This window comes from Schistocerca cancellata, chromosome 7 (assembly GCF_023864275.1).
Source record: "Schistocerca cancellata isolate TAMUIC-IGC-003103 chromosome 7, iqSchCanc2.1, whole genome shotgun sequence".
Classification (NCBI taxonomy): Eukaryota; Metazoa; Arthropoda; class Insecta; order Orthoptera; family Acrididae; genus Schistocerca; species Schistocerca cancellata.
In genome coordinates this window covers 4,755,974-4,770,641 of record NC_064632.1, presented here as the reverse complement: position 1 = coordinate 4,770,641, position 14,668 = coordinate 4,755,974, and the positions used below count along the sequence as shown (strand labels likewise).

The 14,668-nt window shown below is 46.9% G+C and overlaps 1 non-coding gene across 1 annotated transcript; it reads right to left on the bottom strand.

Moving 5' to 3' along the window:
* Window positions 1-14,221: 14,221 nt before the first annotated feature.
* Window positions 14,222-14,295, bottom strand: Trnat-ugu (transfer RNA threonine (anticodon UGU)). Its single transcript has one exon. It is a non-coding gene; the product is annotated as a tRNA-Thr (tRNA).
* Window positions 14,296-14,668: the final 373 nt, after the last annotated feature.

Genomic DNA, 14,668 nt, shown 5'->3' with positions numbered 1-14,668 from the left:
GTACAGCAATTACCAGTAGCCAGATGAATCATGATACATCAAAAAGAAACATCTACATTTTTATTATTTGCACGACGATTCTGAAGGTGTAATCAGATTCTCGGTCTCTTCATTAGTTTAAAGTTTAGTATCTGACGGTAAATTATACAAGTAACACCCAGTAACGAATTTCCAAAATATAAACTCTTTATTCGATTTTGTCGATCGCCATGTCTTTAGAAAGCTATTAGTGTAAACCTAAATTAGTATGAATTACATTCATGTAACTTGAATTGTACATGAGTTATTGGATGTGAGAGTGGCCGATTACTTTAGATCGCGTCAGGCCATAAGAACTCCACAGTTACACGGAAAAACGGTAGCAGCATGATTATAAATATATTTATTCATCTATGTCCTTGTTTATATATGATATATGCTATTCATGAAGAAATCGGTTAAATATTTAGTGTGTGTTAGAAAGCACAGAGTCATTAGGCGACTGCACTACCTTTCCTTCTGTTCCTTTTATATATATCTTGATGTAATTTGTTTATGTATCTAATAATGTGTGTTAGAGCGTATTTATGGTCCAGCCGTAGGAATATTTATATAATTTCAAGTTATTTTTAAAAAAATGGCTCGAAGCACTATGGAACTTAACATCTGAGGTCATCAGTCCCCTAGACTTAGAACTACTTAAACCTAACTAACCTATGGACATCACACACATCCATGCCCGAGGCAGGAATCGAAGCTGCGACCATAGCAGCAGCACAGTTCCGGACTGAAGCACCTAGAACCGCTCGGCCACAGTGGCCGGCTTCAAGTTACTTAAATGTAAATCCAGTACTTCGAATGTGTTTCATTATGTTTGTGTGGGTGCGTTGGCATGAAGACGTGGCGCCAGTGCTCTAACCAGTCACAGCGGTCGTGAATGGGCAGACTGGATGGAAGGGAGTTCGGAACGGTGCGGCGCGAGGGACAGTCGCTCGGGACACGGCAAGTGCTGGACGCGACGGCGCGGCGGACGCACGGCCGCGAGGCAATGACTTGGAGAGAGCGGAGCGGTTCGCGCGTGGTCGCGGGAGACAGAAATACTTCGGAGTGCGGACTTGTGCACTTGTGAGACTTCCGCGGCTTCTAAAGTGTAGAGTAGTGTGCGTTTAGAATTCAAAAACTCGCGACCTGTGTTGTGCTTCATAACTAATTGCGTGCTGTAGGAATTTATTTTTTCGCTGCTATTCCACCCACATTTTATTTATTCGCTGGACCATCGACACCAATAAGTGTTTTGCAGAAATATACCGCTTTCTCAGAAGTACTTCTACTCTCGTACTCATCCTTTAAAGTCGTTAAGATAGTACCTGCAGATTTTATTTAATTGCAATCTTTCATTTGTAAGTTAATATGTTACATTCAGAATTCGCAATTGCCGAGTGGTAGAAACTATCGACCATTCGATTGTATTCTTATCGCATACTGTAGACTCAGCAGTATTTGGCCTGTAATGCGGCAGCTACGTATCCCAGCCCCTAGACAGCGAAACCAGCCAAAACTTTTAATGTTTCAACTCTGAGTCGGATGGTACGTAGTTAAGGGCCATCACACCTCATCACCATCCTTTCAATTTACTATTTGAAAGCCCGCAATTTAAATTCCTTACTTGTTAAATCCTATATTGTTTTTGCCTTCAGCCTGTGTAAAATATTGTTTAAAGATAAAGCTTTGGGCCTTCTGCCTACTAAAAATTATTTTAGTTGTTTTAAGTCATCGGCCTTCAGCCGTTTTTAAATTCCGGTTTTGTCTTTCAAGTATCAACTGTGTGGCGCCTTCAGCCTAATTGAAGATAAGGCCTGCTACCTAGTGTGTGTGTTTTTTTTAATTAATTTTAGCTACAGTCTTAAATCATGGGCCTTCCACCGCCTTTAAATTGTTTGCTTTTCAAGTTTTAGATTTGTTGGGCCTTCAGCCAAGTTACAGAACTTACTTACGTCTGGCCTTCTGCCTACTAAACATTCTGTTTTAGTCTGCATTTTAAGTTAATGGCTGTCAGCCGTTTTTAAATTTAAGTGATCGTGCCCTTAAGGCATAAGATAGTGTAGCCTATTCAGCCGATAACTAAATTTAAAAAATTTAACTGTATTGTTCGGACAACTAGATATGGTTATATGTGTTTGAGTGCTATTGACAGCCTCCTCTTGGTCCCTTTCCACAATTCCAACTATGAAACGTGCCCTTTGAAAAATTATAGAATTACTGTGCTTAAACTGGCACACAATATTTTTAGCGCAACGCAATCTGACTTTCAGAAATCCCTACAAGGAATGGCCCTAACTAACATTAACCTATACCTTTCAGGAATCACTTACCTCACAAAAATCTTCGTTACTCAAGCTACTGCAATACAGCGAGCGCCACTATTGCCAGCTAAATAAAAGATTCAAACTATGGAAGGCACTAACTTCTGTTAGGCATAGTTAGCAAATGAAAGATTTTAATAGAGAACAAACAGTGTATTTACCTTAATAGTCATAATATATATAGCAGTTCAATTTCAAAACTCCGCCATCTCTCTCCCCACATCCACCACTGCTGGCGGCTCACCTCCAACTGCGCAACTCTACGCGCTGTTCACATCCAGCTGCCGCTGCCCAACACTACAATGGCAGACAACAATGCAAACCAACCACAGACTGCACACAGCACAGCCAGTGATTTTCATACAGAGCGCTACATGGTGTTACCAATAAGAAAACATAAACAGCCTACTTACATAGCCCCCATGCTCCCCACAAAAAATTTTACAAATTGTTTTGGGCAGTGGCCAATAATGATTTGATAAAATTTTTCATAATTACAATAACAGAGATATCAAATGCACACACTTATTGATACAATGTTGGTCAAAAGCTAAAATTTTCTCACAGTCCATAAAGATAGTCCTGATCTTTCATCATAATAGTACTTCCAGTTTTTTTCACAAAGTCTCATTAGTAAAAGAAATTGCACACAGAAGTAGTGGATTTCCATGCACTCTTGAAGTAGTAGTGTTGTCCTTCCAACGGAAAGACAGTGCTGACTCTTGACATGCTGACAGGTAATGGGCCACAACAGAGCAAACCCATAGCAGAGTCATTCGACGTTTTGAAGAAGATTGGTAGGTAGGTCATCACAGAGCAGACCCACTGTAGTCCTGGTAGAGATTGTGGTATTGGTGAGTCATCAAAGATGCAGACCCACTGTAGTCCATGTAGAGACGGCCAGCAGCCATCTGTTGCGACTGTGCAGGTGCACAATCACCATTGAATAGTCTTGCGCAGAATATAGCAAGTCCATAAACCACCACACGTGCACTCACAAAGTTTTTGGAATTGTCCTTAGAACCAGCAATGCTGATATCCAGTCCCTTGCTGAATTATCAACACACGTGCAAACACTAATAGTCTCTGCTTCTCACATATTGTCCATATACTATGACCAACAGAAACGTGTGCAGTGAAATGTAACTTACAAGTTAATAATTTGATGAACTGGTGTCAATTACAATTTTATAACATAAGAATACAATAACAAAGGTACAAAATACATCATTAAAGAACATAACAATTACCTCACAAAAATCTTCGTTACTCAAGCTACAGCAATACAGCGAGCGCCACTACTGCCAGCTAAATAAAAGATTCAAACTACGGAAGGCACTAACTACTGATAGGCATGGTTAGCAAATGAAAGATTTTAATAGAGAACAAACACTGTATTTACCTTAATAATCATAATACATATAGCAGTTCAATTTCAGAACTCCGCCATCTCTCTCCCCACATCCACCACTGCTGGCGGCTCACCTCCAACTGCGCAACGCTACGCGCTGTTCACATCCAGCTGCCGCTGCCCAACACTACAATGGCAGACAACAATGCAAACCAACCACAGACTGCACACAGCACAGCCAGTGATTTTCATACAGAGCGCTACGTTGCGTTACCAATAAGAAAACATAAACAGCCTAATTACATAACTACCTGTTCTGTCATGCTGGCTTAAGCAGGGCGTATCAGTAAATACATGCCGGAAAAGTTTGGTCAACTCGGGACCAAATTTCTCGCTGATAAGGTCGATTGAATCTTCTAGCGGGACCCGTGTGAAAAGTGACACGACATCAATGCTGACCATGATGTCTGTTTCTCGTAGCGTCAGCTCCTTAATACGACGAATGAAGTCTGTTGAGCTCCAAATGTGGCGTTCGAACTTCCCCACATACGGTCTCAGCAGGCCTGCCAGGAGTTGTGTTAGAGGATACGTGGGTGCCAATATGTTGCTGACCATGGGACGCATCCCTTCCTTATGTGTCTTAGGCAGGTGTTGTGTTAGAGGATACGTGTGTGCTCCTATGTTGCTGACAATGGGATGCATCCCTTCCTTATGTGTCTTAGGCAGTATATTCTCGAAGCTACTGCAGAGCGCTGTCGAAGTCTCTTGATATCCTTCTCCTCAACTACGCCATTTTTCAGTAGGGTGGCAGTGCTTAGTTGTATCCCATTGGTCGGATCCCTTCCGGTATGCCAGGTAGTCAAATAGTTGGAGCATCTTCTGTTCGTAGTCCTGTCTGTTCAGAACGACTGTCGTTTATTCTTTGTCGGCGGGCAGGATGACGGTCTCTTTGTCTTCTCTGAGGGCCAGAAGTGCTGCTCTTTCTTCCTGTGAGATGTTGCTGGTGGTCGGTTTCGGCTTGGAGACAATGCGACATGTTTTCCTCTTGACTTCTTCAGCCTTGTCCTCGGTTAAGCCCCCAGACCGCCTGTCCCACTGTGGAGATGGTATCAGTGGAGGAGATGTGAGCTGGCGTCTGTGCAAAGTTGAGTCCTTTTTCGAGCATGGAAGTGGCTGCGTCGCCCAGTGGCTTTCCCCTGAGGTTAATCACGGTTTGTTTCATCGGCTTCGTCTCTTCTTGTTGTTTGCCTGGTAGCCTTGCAAACTTGTCAATCTGTTTGTCGGTGGATTTCAGGTGAGTCCAGTCAGCCTGGGCCCATGTGACGCCATCCACACATTCCCACGAATGGTCTTGAAGCTTGGAGGTTAGTTGTAGGTGAAGGTGCAGCAGTTCCCCTGACAGCAACCCCCCATTCCGCTACAGACATGGTGACGTCCACACAAAATGCGACTACACAGAGAACACAAACAAATAACTACACTGTCAGTATTTGCGATCCTCTCCCTCCCTCACCTCCCCTGAGCCCGCTCCTGCTAGCCAGCTCCCAAAACCGATCCGCCCAACACATCCTCGACCTAAATGATGGCAAGCAGAAGTCCCGTCAACCGACTAAAACTGCGACGCAACCCCCTGCCCGAGACCAATTCCCTAAATCCCCCACACCAACTGCATGTCCACGAAGCAGCAGCGTGCAAAGAAGGACCACAAGGATACACACAAGAATTGCAGGATTCCCACCCCCCCTCCCAACCCAAATGACCCCCCCCCTTCCCACTCGAGGAGGCCGCTGTTCCTGAGCCACCGTCCTGGAAGTGAACGACGAAAGCGCTGCGCTGGAAGGGGACCGTGGAACCGGGGAGGATTCGGAAGGCTTTGTGCTGGCGAGAAAAACGTTTCGCCAGCGGAGACTTCCACCTACTAGAGGAGTGAACCCACACCGAACAGGTTTCAGGCGGTGGCCGATGCGCCAGAGGAACCACACGAAACAACAACAAAGAATCACACACTCCCACCGAACGTCACAGAGTTTTCCCGTAAGTACGAGGAACTCCACGACACCATCAAAACACAAATGAAGGGGGACAACTTCAAAGCAAAACCAACAGGGGAGGACAAAATCAAAATCACACTACACAACATAGAAGACTACAACACCATGAAGAAGCCCTCACTGACAAAAATACACCACACTACACGTTCCCCATCACCAAGACAGGAAACAAATACATCGTTATTAGGGACCTCCCAAGACGGCTCTCCCCCCCCCCACCCCCCCACCCCCCAAGTATTCAAAAGGGACCTGACTGCCCAAGGATTTTTTGTAAAAACCATTGAGCGGATGAGCAAAAAAGGCGCAGATAGTAAGTGGCCATTATTGGTTCATATGGCTCTGCGCACTATGGGACTTAACATCTGAGGTTATCAGTCCCCTAGAACTTAGAACTACTTAAACCTAACTAACCTATGGACATGACACACATCCATGCCCGAGGCAGGATTCGAACCTGCGACCGTAGCAGCAGCGCGGTAACAGCCAGCTGGCCATTATCCAAGTCACTCCGCCAGACATACCCCAGAACTGGCGTGAGCTCAAGATTTTTCTGGCAGTCCCTGTCACCACAGAGTCGCTCCGCCACAACAACCATATGGCGGAATGCTTCAGGTCTTAGGAACTGGATCACATAGCCTCCCATTGCCAGATGCCCGTGCAATGCAGAAAATGCGCCGAACACCAGGACACCAGAACTTGCAGAGTAAAACGCATGGAGCCTAAGGTAAGGGGCATACTGTATGGGAAAAACCACAATGTAGGGCACCAAGGCCGTGAGAGCCACATCAAACACACAGAGGAGGTAAAGAGTATGAAGGCGGCCCTCCACACACGAAAACAAGACACCAAAACCCCATCAAACCACAAAGAGATACAAAACAGGAACACACACACAGACAAAACTTGGGTAAAACTAAGGACTGACACATCGGGGGTAACATAAGTGTAAGTGGTTTCTCCACCAAAAAGACATGGAAACGTCGAGATATCGACGCAGTCCCAGTCACCACAACACCAGCCACACACGCAAGAACAACACAGAGAAAAACACTACAATGACCAGGTCCACAGAGACAGAGGAAGTTCTAGGGAAACCCACATTCATTCCACTCTCTCAGATCAGTTGTTAGGCATTATGATCCAGACCATGAACCACGTCATGAAAATGAATTCAGGAATGCCCAGAGGCAGAATAGTAAGATCCTCGTTGCCCACCAAGCAGCAGTCGCTCCCTTCTGCGATTTCCTCAGCAGTTTGAAAACCCCTTAAGGGATAGACGACCAAACATCCAAGGCCTGACAATGTGCGACTTTACCGCAGACGGCATTACTAATCAAGAGGTCGAGTTCAGAGAACTCATGGCGGAGTTCTCCATCGACATATGCATGATGAGTAAACCCACCCAAAACCGGGAATAAAAGCGACAGTTCCCAACTACATTAGTTACCGTAACGACAGGCCGACCCAAGGCAGAGGAGTGGCCATGTACATAAAAATAGGAATCCCCAAACCACAAGGTACACTTACCAGCTACCAATAAAATCGAAGAAGTGGCAGGGGAAGCAGCCACTGCCACCGGACCCCAAACAGTTGTTGCAATCTACCGACCCCCACAAGACGAGATAGACGTGGGAGTCATAGGTGCTCTAGGGGAAATTGAAGGCATACTCCTAATAGGAGGCGTCTTCAATGCCAAACACCGCGAATGAAACTCCATAGCAGACGCCAAACTGCAACGGCTAGTTCACGACCACCACTTCGAAACATTGGGTCCGGTCGCCCCCTAACATTTTCCAAAAAATGGAGGTGGGCCAGATGTGTTAGACATAGCCCTCACTAGGAGAATCATGGGCTTTGTGGCCGCAAGGACAATCAACAGAATGTCCTCCGACCCCACCCAGAGATTCTAGAGTTCGATGTGGGAGAATGGGTAGCACTCCCACACTATAAGACGTCTTAAAAAAGTACAGACTAGGAGCGATACCGAGAAACTGTCGCCTCTGATATCCTCGTGCACCGCCACCTACTGCCGAAACACTTAAGCAAGCGCTATGAGACCTAACAGGTACCATCTTGCAGGCAGTGGAGGATGCGACTCCCCCATGAACGGATGGCATGCCCCCACAAGTACAACTCCCGGAACATTTGCTGGCCCAAATCCGACAAAAGAAAAGAGTGGCAAAATACCGGAAGATTACCAGTAATCAGGCAACCAGAAGTCTGCTCAATCATCTACAGTGAGACCTCAAAGTAGCGCTCAATGAGCATAGAAACCAGCAATGGCAAAACAGTCTCACAGCACACAGTAGCAAGAAAATAAGCAATTAACCAAAAGATGCGCTAGGACGCCGCCCGTGCACGGTGAGTGGGATCTGGGCTACAGCCATGCTGAAAAGGCCAAAGCGCTCTCCAACTCCTTCGAGAAGCAGTTTCAAGCAGCGGAATCCGAGGAAGATGAACATGAACAGGAAGTCCGTCGCCAACTGGCTGCCTTCCTCAATGCTGAGGAGACCCCAAAGGACGAACCCCCACTTTTTGCTCCCGAAGACGTGCCAAAAGTAATTAGGTCCCTCCTTACAAAAAAGGTGCCAGGATACAACAGTGTCACCAAACAGCTAGTCAAAAACCTCCCGCCCTCGGCTATCGAACAGCTCGCGAACTTCTTCAACGGGTTTACTCGTACCTGTGAGTTCCCAGATCACTGAAATCACGCGGAAGTGGTCGCGATACACAGACCACAGAAGGACACTTTATTCCTGCAGCAGTACAGGCCGATTAGCCTCTTGCTAACACGCAGCAAGATCTATGAGCGCCTCCTGCTAATACCCATACGAGATCACATCACCAACAATCGACTTCCGCCGGATTTCCAATTCGGATTTCGACAGAAGCACTCTGTCTCACAACAGACCATGAGACTGTTGGAACCAGCCACAGAGGCCTTCAACCACAGAGGCTACTGCTGGATGGTGCTACATGATGTAGCCGAAGCCTTCGACTCAGTATGGCACAAAGCGTTATTATACAAGTTATACACACAAGTGGTCCCTGGGAGCCTAGTCAGATTAATCCAAAGCTATCTCACGAACACAAGAGTTTCTGTGAAGGTAGATACAGCCACCTCCAGCAAACGGCGCATTCGTGCCGGGCTGCGACAGGGATCGGTCCTGGGGCCTTTCTTGTACTGCGGACACTTCCACAGCCGACTGGTGCACACTGCACAGTATTCTGACGACACAGCATTTTACACTCGTAATGTGAACAAGGACCTGGTCATTTATAGGCTACAAAGGGTTTTAGATGGCACAGCAACCTGGGCTCATCGCTGTCACATCACGATCAACCCTGATGGCTATGCTCATCACACAGAAGTTCGGGAGACGTGGACCCCTCAATGCCCCCCCCTCCCCATTCACCTACACTTATATGGATCCCGACTACCCTTGCGCAGATCTGCCAAGGATCTCGGCTTAACCGTGAACTATAGACCAACGCTGAAGCCCCACATAGATTTGGTCCGTAGAAGGTCTGTGCCAGAATGTCCTTCCTATCTCAATCCTCAACACAACCACGTCCCCATCCTGCTCGATAGGAGGCAATGTATACCAATTACTCATACATCCAGTATTGGAATATGCGTCACCTACCTGGGGATATCCGGCGAAGCAGCACCTGGACAAGCTCCAGAGGCTGCAGAACCACGTCCTCAGGAGGGCACTGCATCTACCCATGGGATTCTCCACCGACGATCTCAACGCCGCTGCCGAAATCCCCCTCCTCAAAGAAACATTCCAAGATCTGGAAAGGGCTTACTACGAGAGTTCCTCCAGATCTAGAAATAACCTAATCCACTCCCTATACGCCCGAGTTCCCGGGTTCGATTCCCGGCGGGGTCAGGGATTTTCTCTGCCTCGTGATGACTGGGTGTTGTGTGATGTCCTTAGGTTAGTTAGGTTTAAGTAGTTCTAAGTTCTAGGGGACTGATGACCATCGATGTTAAGTCCCATAGTGCTCAGAGCCATTTGAACCATTTGAACCACTCCCTATGTCGGTTTGAGATCTAGAGTGATAAATACCAACGCCGTACGACGATCTCCGACGACTAAGTCGAAGAGAAAAATCCCAAAATCTCCAAGTCCTAATACCAATCCTTAATTCTTAAAATGCCCAACATCTCGCCAACCTAATTCAAGTACAAGACACAACCAAAACACCATCACTATACATAGACAGCCAAAACTATCCAAGATAATGACACAGACACACAAGTATACAATGTGGAGTGAAGGCCATCAGGCTACAGACTCCTCCATACTCTTCCCTAAGGAGGGGAAATAAAAAGGTGTGTGTGAGAGAAAGAGAGAGAGCAGATAGACCATTCCATCAGAACCCCCTGATGATGGCGAAATGATTATTCGCCGAAATATCGTGGGACTTGAATGATCGCATCCGCTGGACACCCGAAAGCCCTTGAAACAACACATAAGCAGGGAAAGCCTCCGGTCACATAACATTCCATGCTATTTCACCCTTTTCACATTTCGCTGCCTCTACAGCTTCATAGCAGTAGCCTACATTTCTGTGAATGTTAGCCACGAAAAGTGCAATATGGTGTGAAGAAGCATCACTTACAAACGACACGGTTCACGCGGCTCCCCTCTCCGGAGGTTCGAGTCCTCCCTCGGGCAGGGCGTGTGTGTTGTCCTTAGCGTAAGTTGGTTCAAGTTAGATTCAGTAGTGTCTACGCCTAGGGACCGATGACCTCAGCAGTTTGGCCCCATAGGAACTTGTCACAAGTTTACTATTTCCTAAAGGATGCTGCTGCCATAGTTATTTGAAGACACCGCACTGGACATAAGGAAAACAGTTTGGTACCATCATGGTGGAGGACCCTCCCCCCCCCCTTTCTCTCATGTAATGACAGACCCACGCTATAAAATATTTGGAGGGTATTGCAATGGTCGTTCAGGAAACGGAAAATGATTCACATATACACCAGATTTAACACTTCTATAATTTTGTCTGCGGGTAAAATTGAAACAAGAGGCCTATTAGAAAACATCAACGACTCCCGAAGGAGCAAAATGCCTTATAACTATAACCAGTGCTGCCGCTAATTCCAGATGAAATTCAACGTGCAGTATTGTTTCTCCAGAATCACTTTATGGCGTGTAGTAATGCTCGAGGTCAATATAGTGATGACTTGCTTTGACAGCCGTGATAATGAACACACAGACCGTACCTGAGTTGCGTGTTTGGTTACATTTGGTTTTATAGGACAGACGTCTGTCGAACCTATACTCGTGTATGTGTTTGGCGACAGTGGTTTGCTGATACTATTTCACCAAGTCCCATAGGTGTTATGCCGTGGAAGTTCCCTTAGACGCTTCTTTCAAATGCCGCACAAAACAAGTATGTAGTACCTTTAGAAAAAAATCACGTTTTATTTATTGTTTGTCGTGTTCTCTGCTCGTTAGCGAAGTTTTGTATCGCTGGGCCGTCGAGAGTTCGAATAATGATTCATTTGGTGACACGTGCTTTGTGAAAATCAGTGTACTTCACATACGGTAGTTAGATGCAGAGATGGGTCAAACAGAAGTGCTTGTAGGGCTCAGTACGCTCATTACGTCGAAAATGTGTCAGCCTGCCGCACACGGTGAGTAGCCAGAGCGGGCTATTACGATCACTAGCAGTGCACCGGCGACGGAACAAAGGCGAGAGTTGGTGCGGGCAGCCTTCCGCACCGGCGACCGCCCGCACAGCGGCGCACAGAGAGCGCCATCAGCAAACAGCGCGCTGATCAGCGGCAATTTGTCCGCACTCACAAACAGCGGCTGGCGCCCGGCCGCGCTCGTCTGCTGCCGCGACGCGCTAACGAACGGCCCGCTCCGGCGCTGCGCGGCGCGGTTGCCGCGGCTGCAGGGGCTACGCCGCGCCTCGCCGGCAAGATTGCCAATCAGCGTCACTCAATTTGCGACGCTCGGCGCCGCTCGGCGCTGCGACGCAGACGTCGTCGCGGCATCGCAGCGACGCGGTGCGACGCGACGCCAGGCGAGGCGCCAATTACGGAGTCGGTTAGCCGGCACGTTGGCTGTTGCCTGCACGGGCGCCACTTCCAGCACGATAACGCAAAGTGGAAGTGTGGCAATTCAGATGCACCTGCTACACTGATAGCTACTCATTCTTACAGGTGATCCCGACAGCGCGTAAACCCGAAACTTTACCTGCTCATGAAGAGTTCAAATGGTTCAAATGGCTCTGAACACTATGGGACTTCTGAGGTCATCAGTCCCCTAGAACTTAGAACTACTTAAACCTAACTAACCTAAGGACATCACACACATCCATGCCCGCGGCAGGATTCGAATCTGCGACCTTAGCGGTCGCGCCGTTCCAGACTGAAGCGCCTAGAACCGCTCGGCCATCTCGACCGGCTCATCGAGGGTAAACTGCACTTGCTGTCAGTTTTCGAAGTAGATCATCTCTGCTTGAAGGTCACTTTTTAAATTGCCACTACAGCATTAACGGGTTATGTTAATACTTTTTCGTAACGTTTTTTCTTTGGGGCCCACAGTGCAAAATATGTCCTCTGATGACTTCATTATCAATATCAGCTAGCTACACTGTTCTTTAAATGGTTTTTATTTTATAAATCATTCACGATGAGCCCATTTCGGCATATTGCAATCATCGGGTGCTCTTACATGCAATATCATTGTTGCCGTGTCCTGTCTTTTTTTTTAGAATTATTAGTTTCTACTTAGATGTAGGTAGGAGACGTATATCTGACTTCAGTCGGTTTTTGTGTATGCTATTTTTCTCTTGACATCTGATCCAGTGTCATCCAAGCTGTCAAGAGCAAAATACCATACATACAAACTGACTAAAGTCAGATATACGTCTCCAACGTACAGCTAAAAAAAATTTAAAAAAAATGAGAGACAGGACATGGCAGATGCTGAATTGGGTTAATTGTGATCCATTCAAAGAGTAGTAACTAGCTGATATTTATAAAAATGTTTTATGCGTAACTGATTTTTTGTTACGCAACAAACAAAATACTACGAGGATATAATTAGCGTTGTCTGAAACACCATGTATATGAATGCAGACTGGAAAATTATGGCGCCCATGTGCTTGACATTGCACGCGACCCAAGCTAGGAGATGAGGGAAGCAGGAAAGTCAAAGTTTATCCTTTGACAGAATTTACAGAATATCGGTGTTACATGTAGTTGTTATAGAGCAAGCAGCGTTACCGCAGTGGTATCACCGGTTCCCGTCAAATCATCGAAGTTAACCGCTGATGGACTGGGCTAGCACTTGGATGGGTGACCGTCCACTCTGCCGAGCGCTGTTGGCAGCGGAGTGCACTCAGCCCTTGGGAGACAGACTGTGGAGCTAACTGACTGAGAAGTAGCTAATCCGGTCTCGTAAACTGACATACGGTCGGGAGAGCGGTGTGCTGACCACATGAGCCTCCATATCCGCATCCAGTGATGCCTGTGGGCTGAGGATGACACGGCGCCCAGTCGGTACCGTAAGGCCTTCATGGCCTGTTCAGGCGGAGATTTTTTGATGTACTTGTTGCAGTTTACTGTTGACAAGGTTTAACAGACGAGGGCAGCCCTCGATTTCCTCAGCAGCTATGAAAATTGGAACACGCGTGACCATGTGTGGTGTCTGTCGTATCGGCAGAAATCCCCACAAAGTTAGAGAAATTTCTTACGTTGAGGTTAAAACATGCAGCTCATTCGCCCAAAGATTAGTGGAACTAACCTTAAAACGCAGCATTCAATATCGAGTGTGCAGATGTCCTGTGCAAACAAGAGCATTACCATAGTTGTTCCGGCGTATCGACAAGTGCTGGCACGAAGACGAAGGTCGCAAGAGCACAGGACGTCGGCCAGTGGTGCGCTGATCAGGACCACAACACGGCAGGAGCGCCCCCTAGCCGAAGACAATATAAGCGCCGCTCCTGCCAGCGTCAGTCGGACAGAATTAGCGCAATACTAACAGAGAGCACCACGATAGCAGTGACGTGTCATCCACATCAGTTGCTTACATGAACATTGTCTATAGCAAAGGACTTATTTGCATGTCGCCCGTCGGTTGCGGCACCACCGTAAATTCAGAGCTAAGTATTGTAAATCTGCTTTATTGAAATAAAACTAGTACTGTTATTTGCTTGGATTGTTGTATAGCATTCTGAGAACGCAGCATCCCCTAGGCACCCCATACGCGACGAGTGGGCAAGACCCCACAGTTGTAACTAGTAAAAGTTCCATCCGGATTACGTGAATGGCCCTAAAGTAAAGTTTTTTGTATACTAAGATGGTATCTATTCTTTCGGACATGTACGAAACAACACATACCTTCGGTGACCATACACCTCGTTAGAATGAAATTACAATGAAATGAACACCCTTAGCTGCTTACAGGCGTTGACATACGTCAACGTGCACAGATAAAAATATGTGCCCCGACCGGGACTCGAACCCGGGATCTCCTGCTTACATGGCAGACGCTCTATCCATTTGAGCCACCGAGGACGCAGAGGGTTGCGCGACTGCAGGGATTTATCTCTGACACGCCTCCCGCGAAACCCCATTCTCAAATATAAATCCCTGCAGTCGCGCTACCCTCTGTGTCCTCGGTGGCTCCGATGGATAGAGCGTCTGCTATGCAAGCAGGAGATCCCGGGTTAGAGTCCCGTTCGCGGCACACATTTTCATCTGTCCCCGGTGACGTATGTCAACGCCTATAAGCTGCTAAGGGTGTTCATTTCATTGTAATTTCAGAAAAACTTTTGTTGTAAGGTGGTAACTATAACGGACAGTGTACTGCCCGAGACGTGAAGCAGAATTAATACTGCAATCAGCATATTCGTACAGAACTGAACTTTCTGATTGCCGGCGCTGTGGT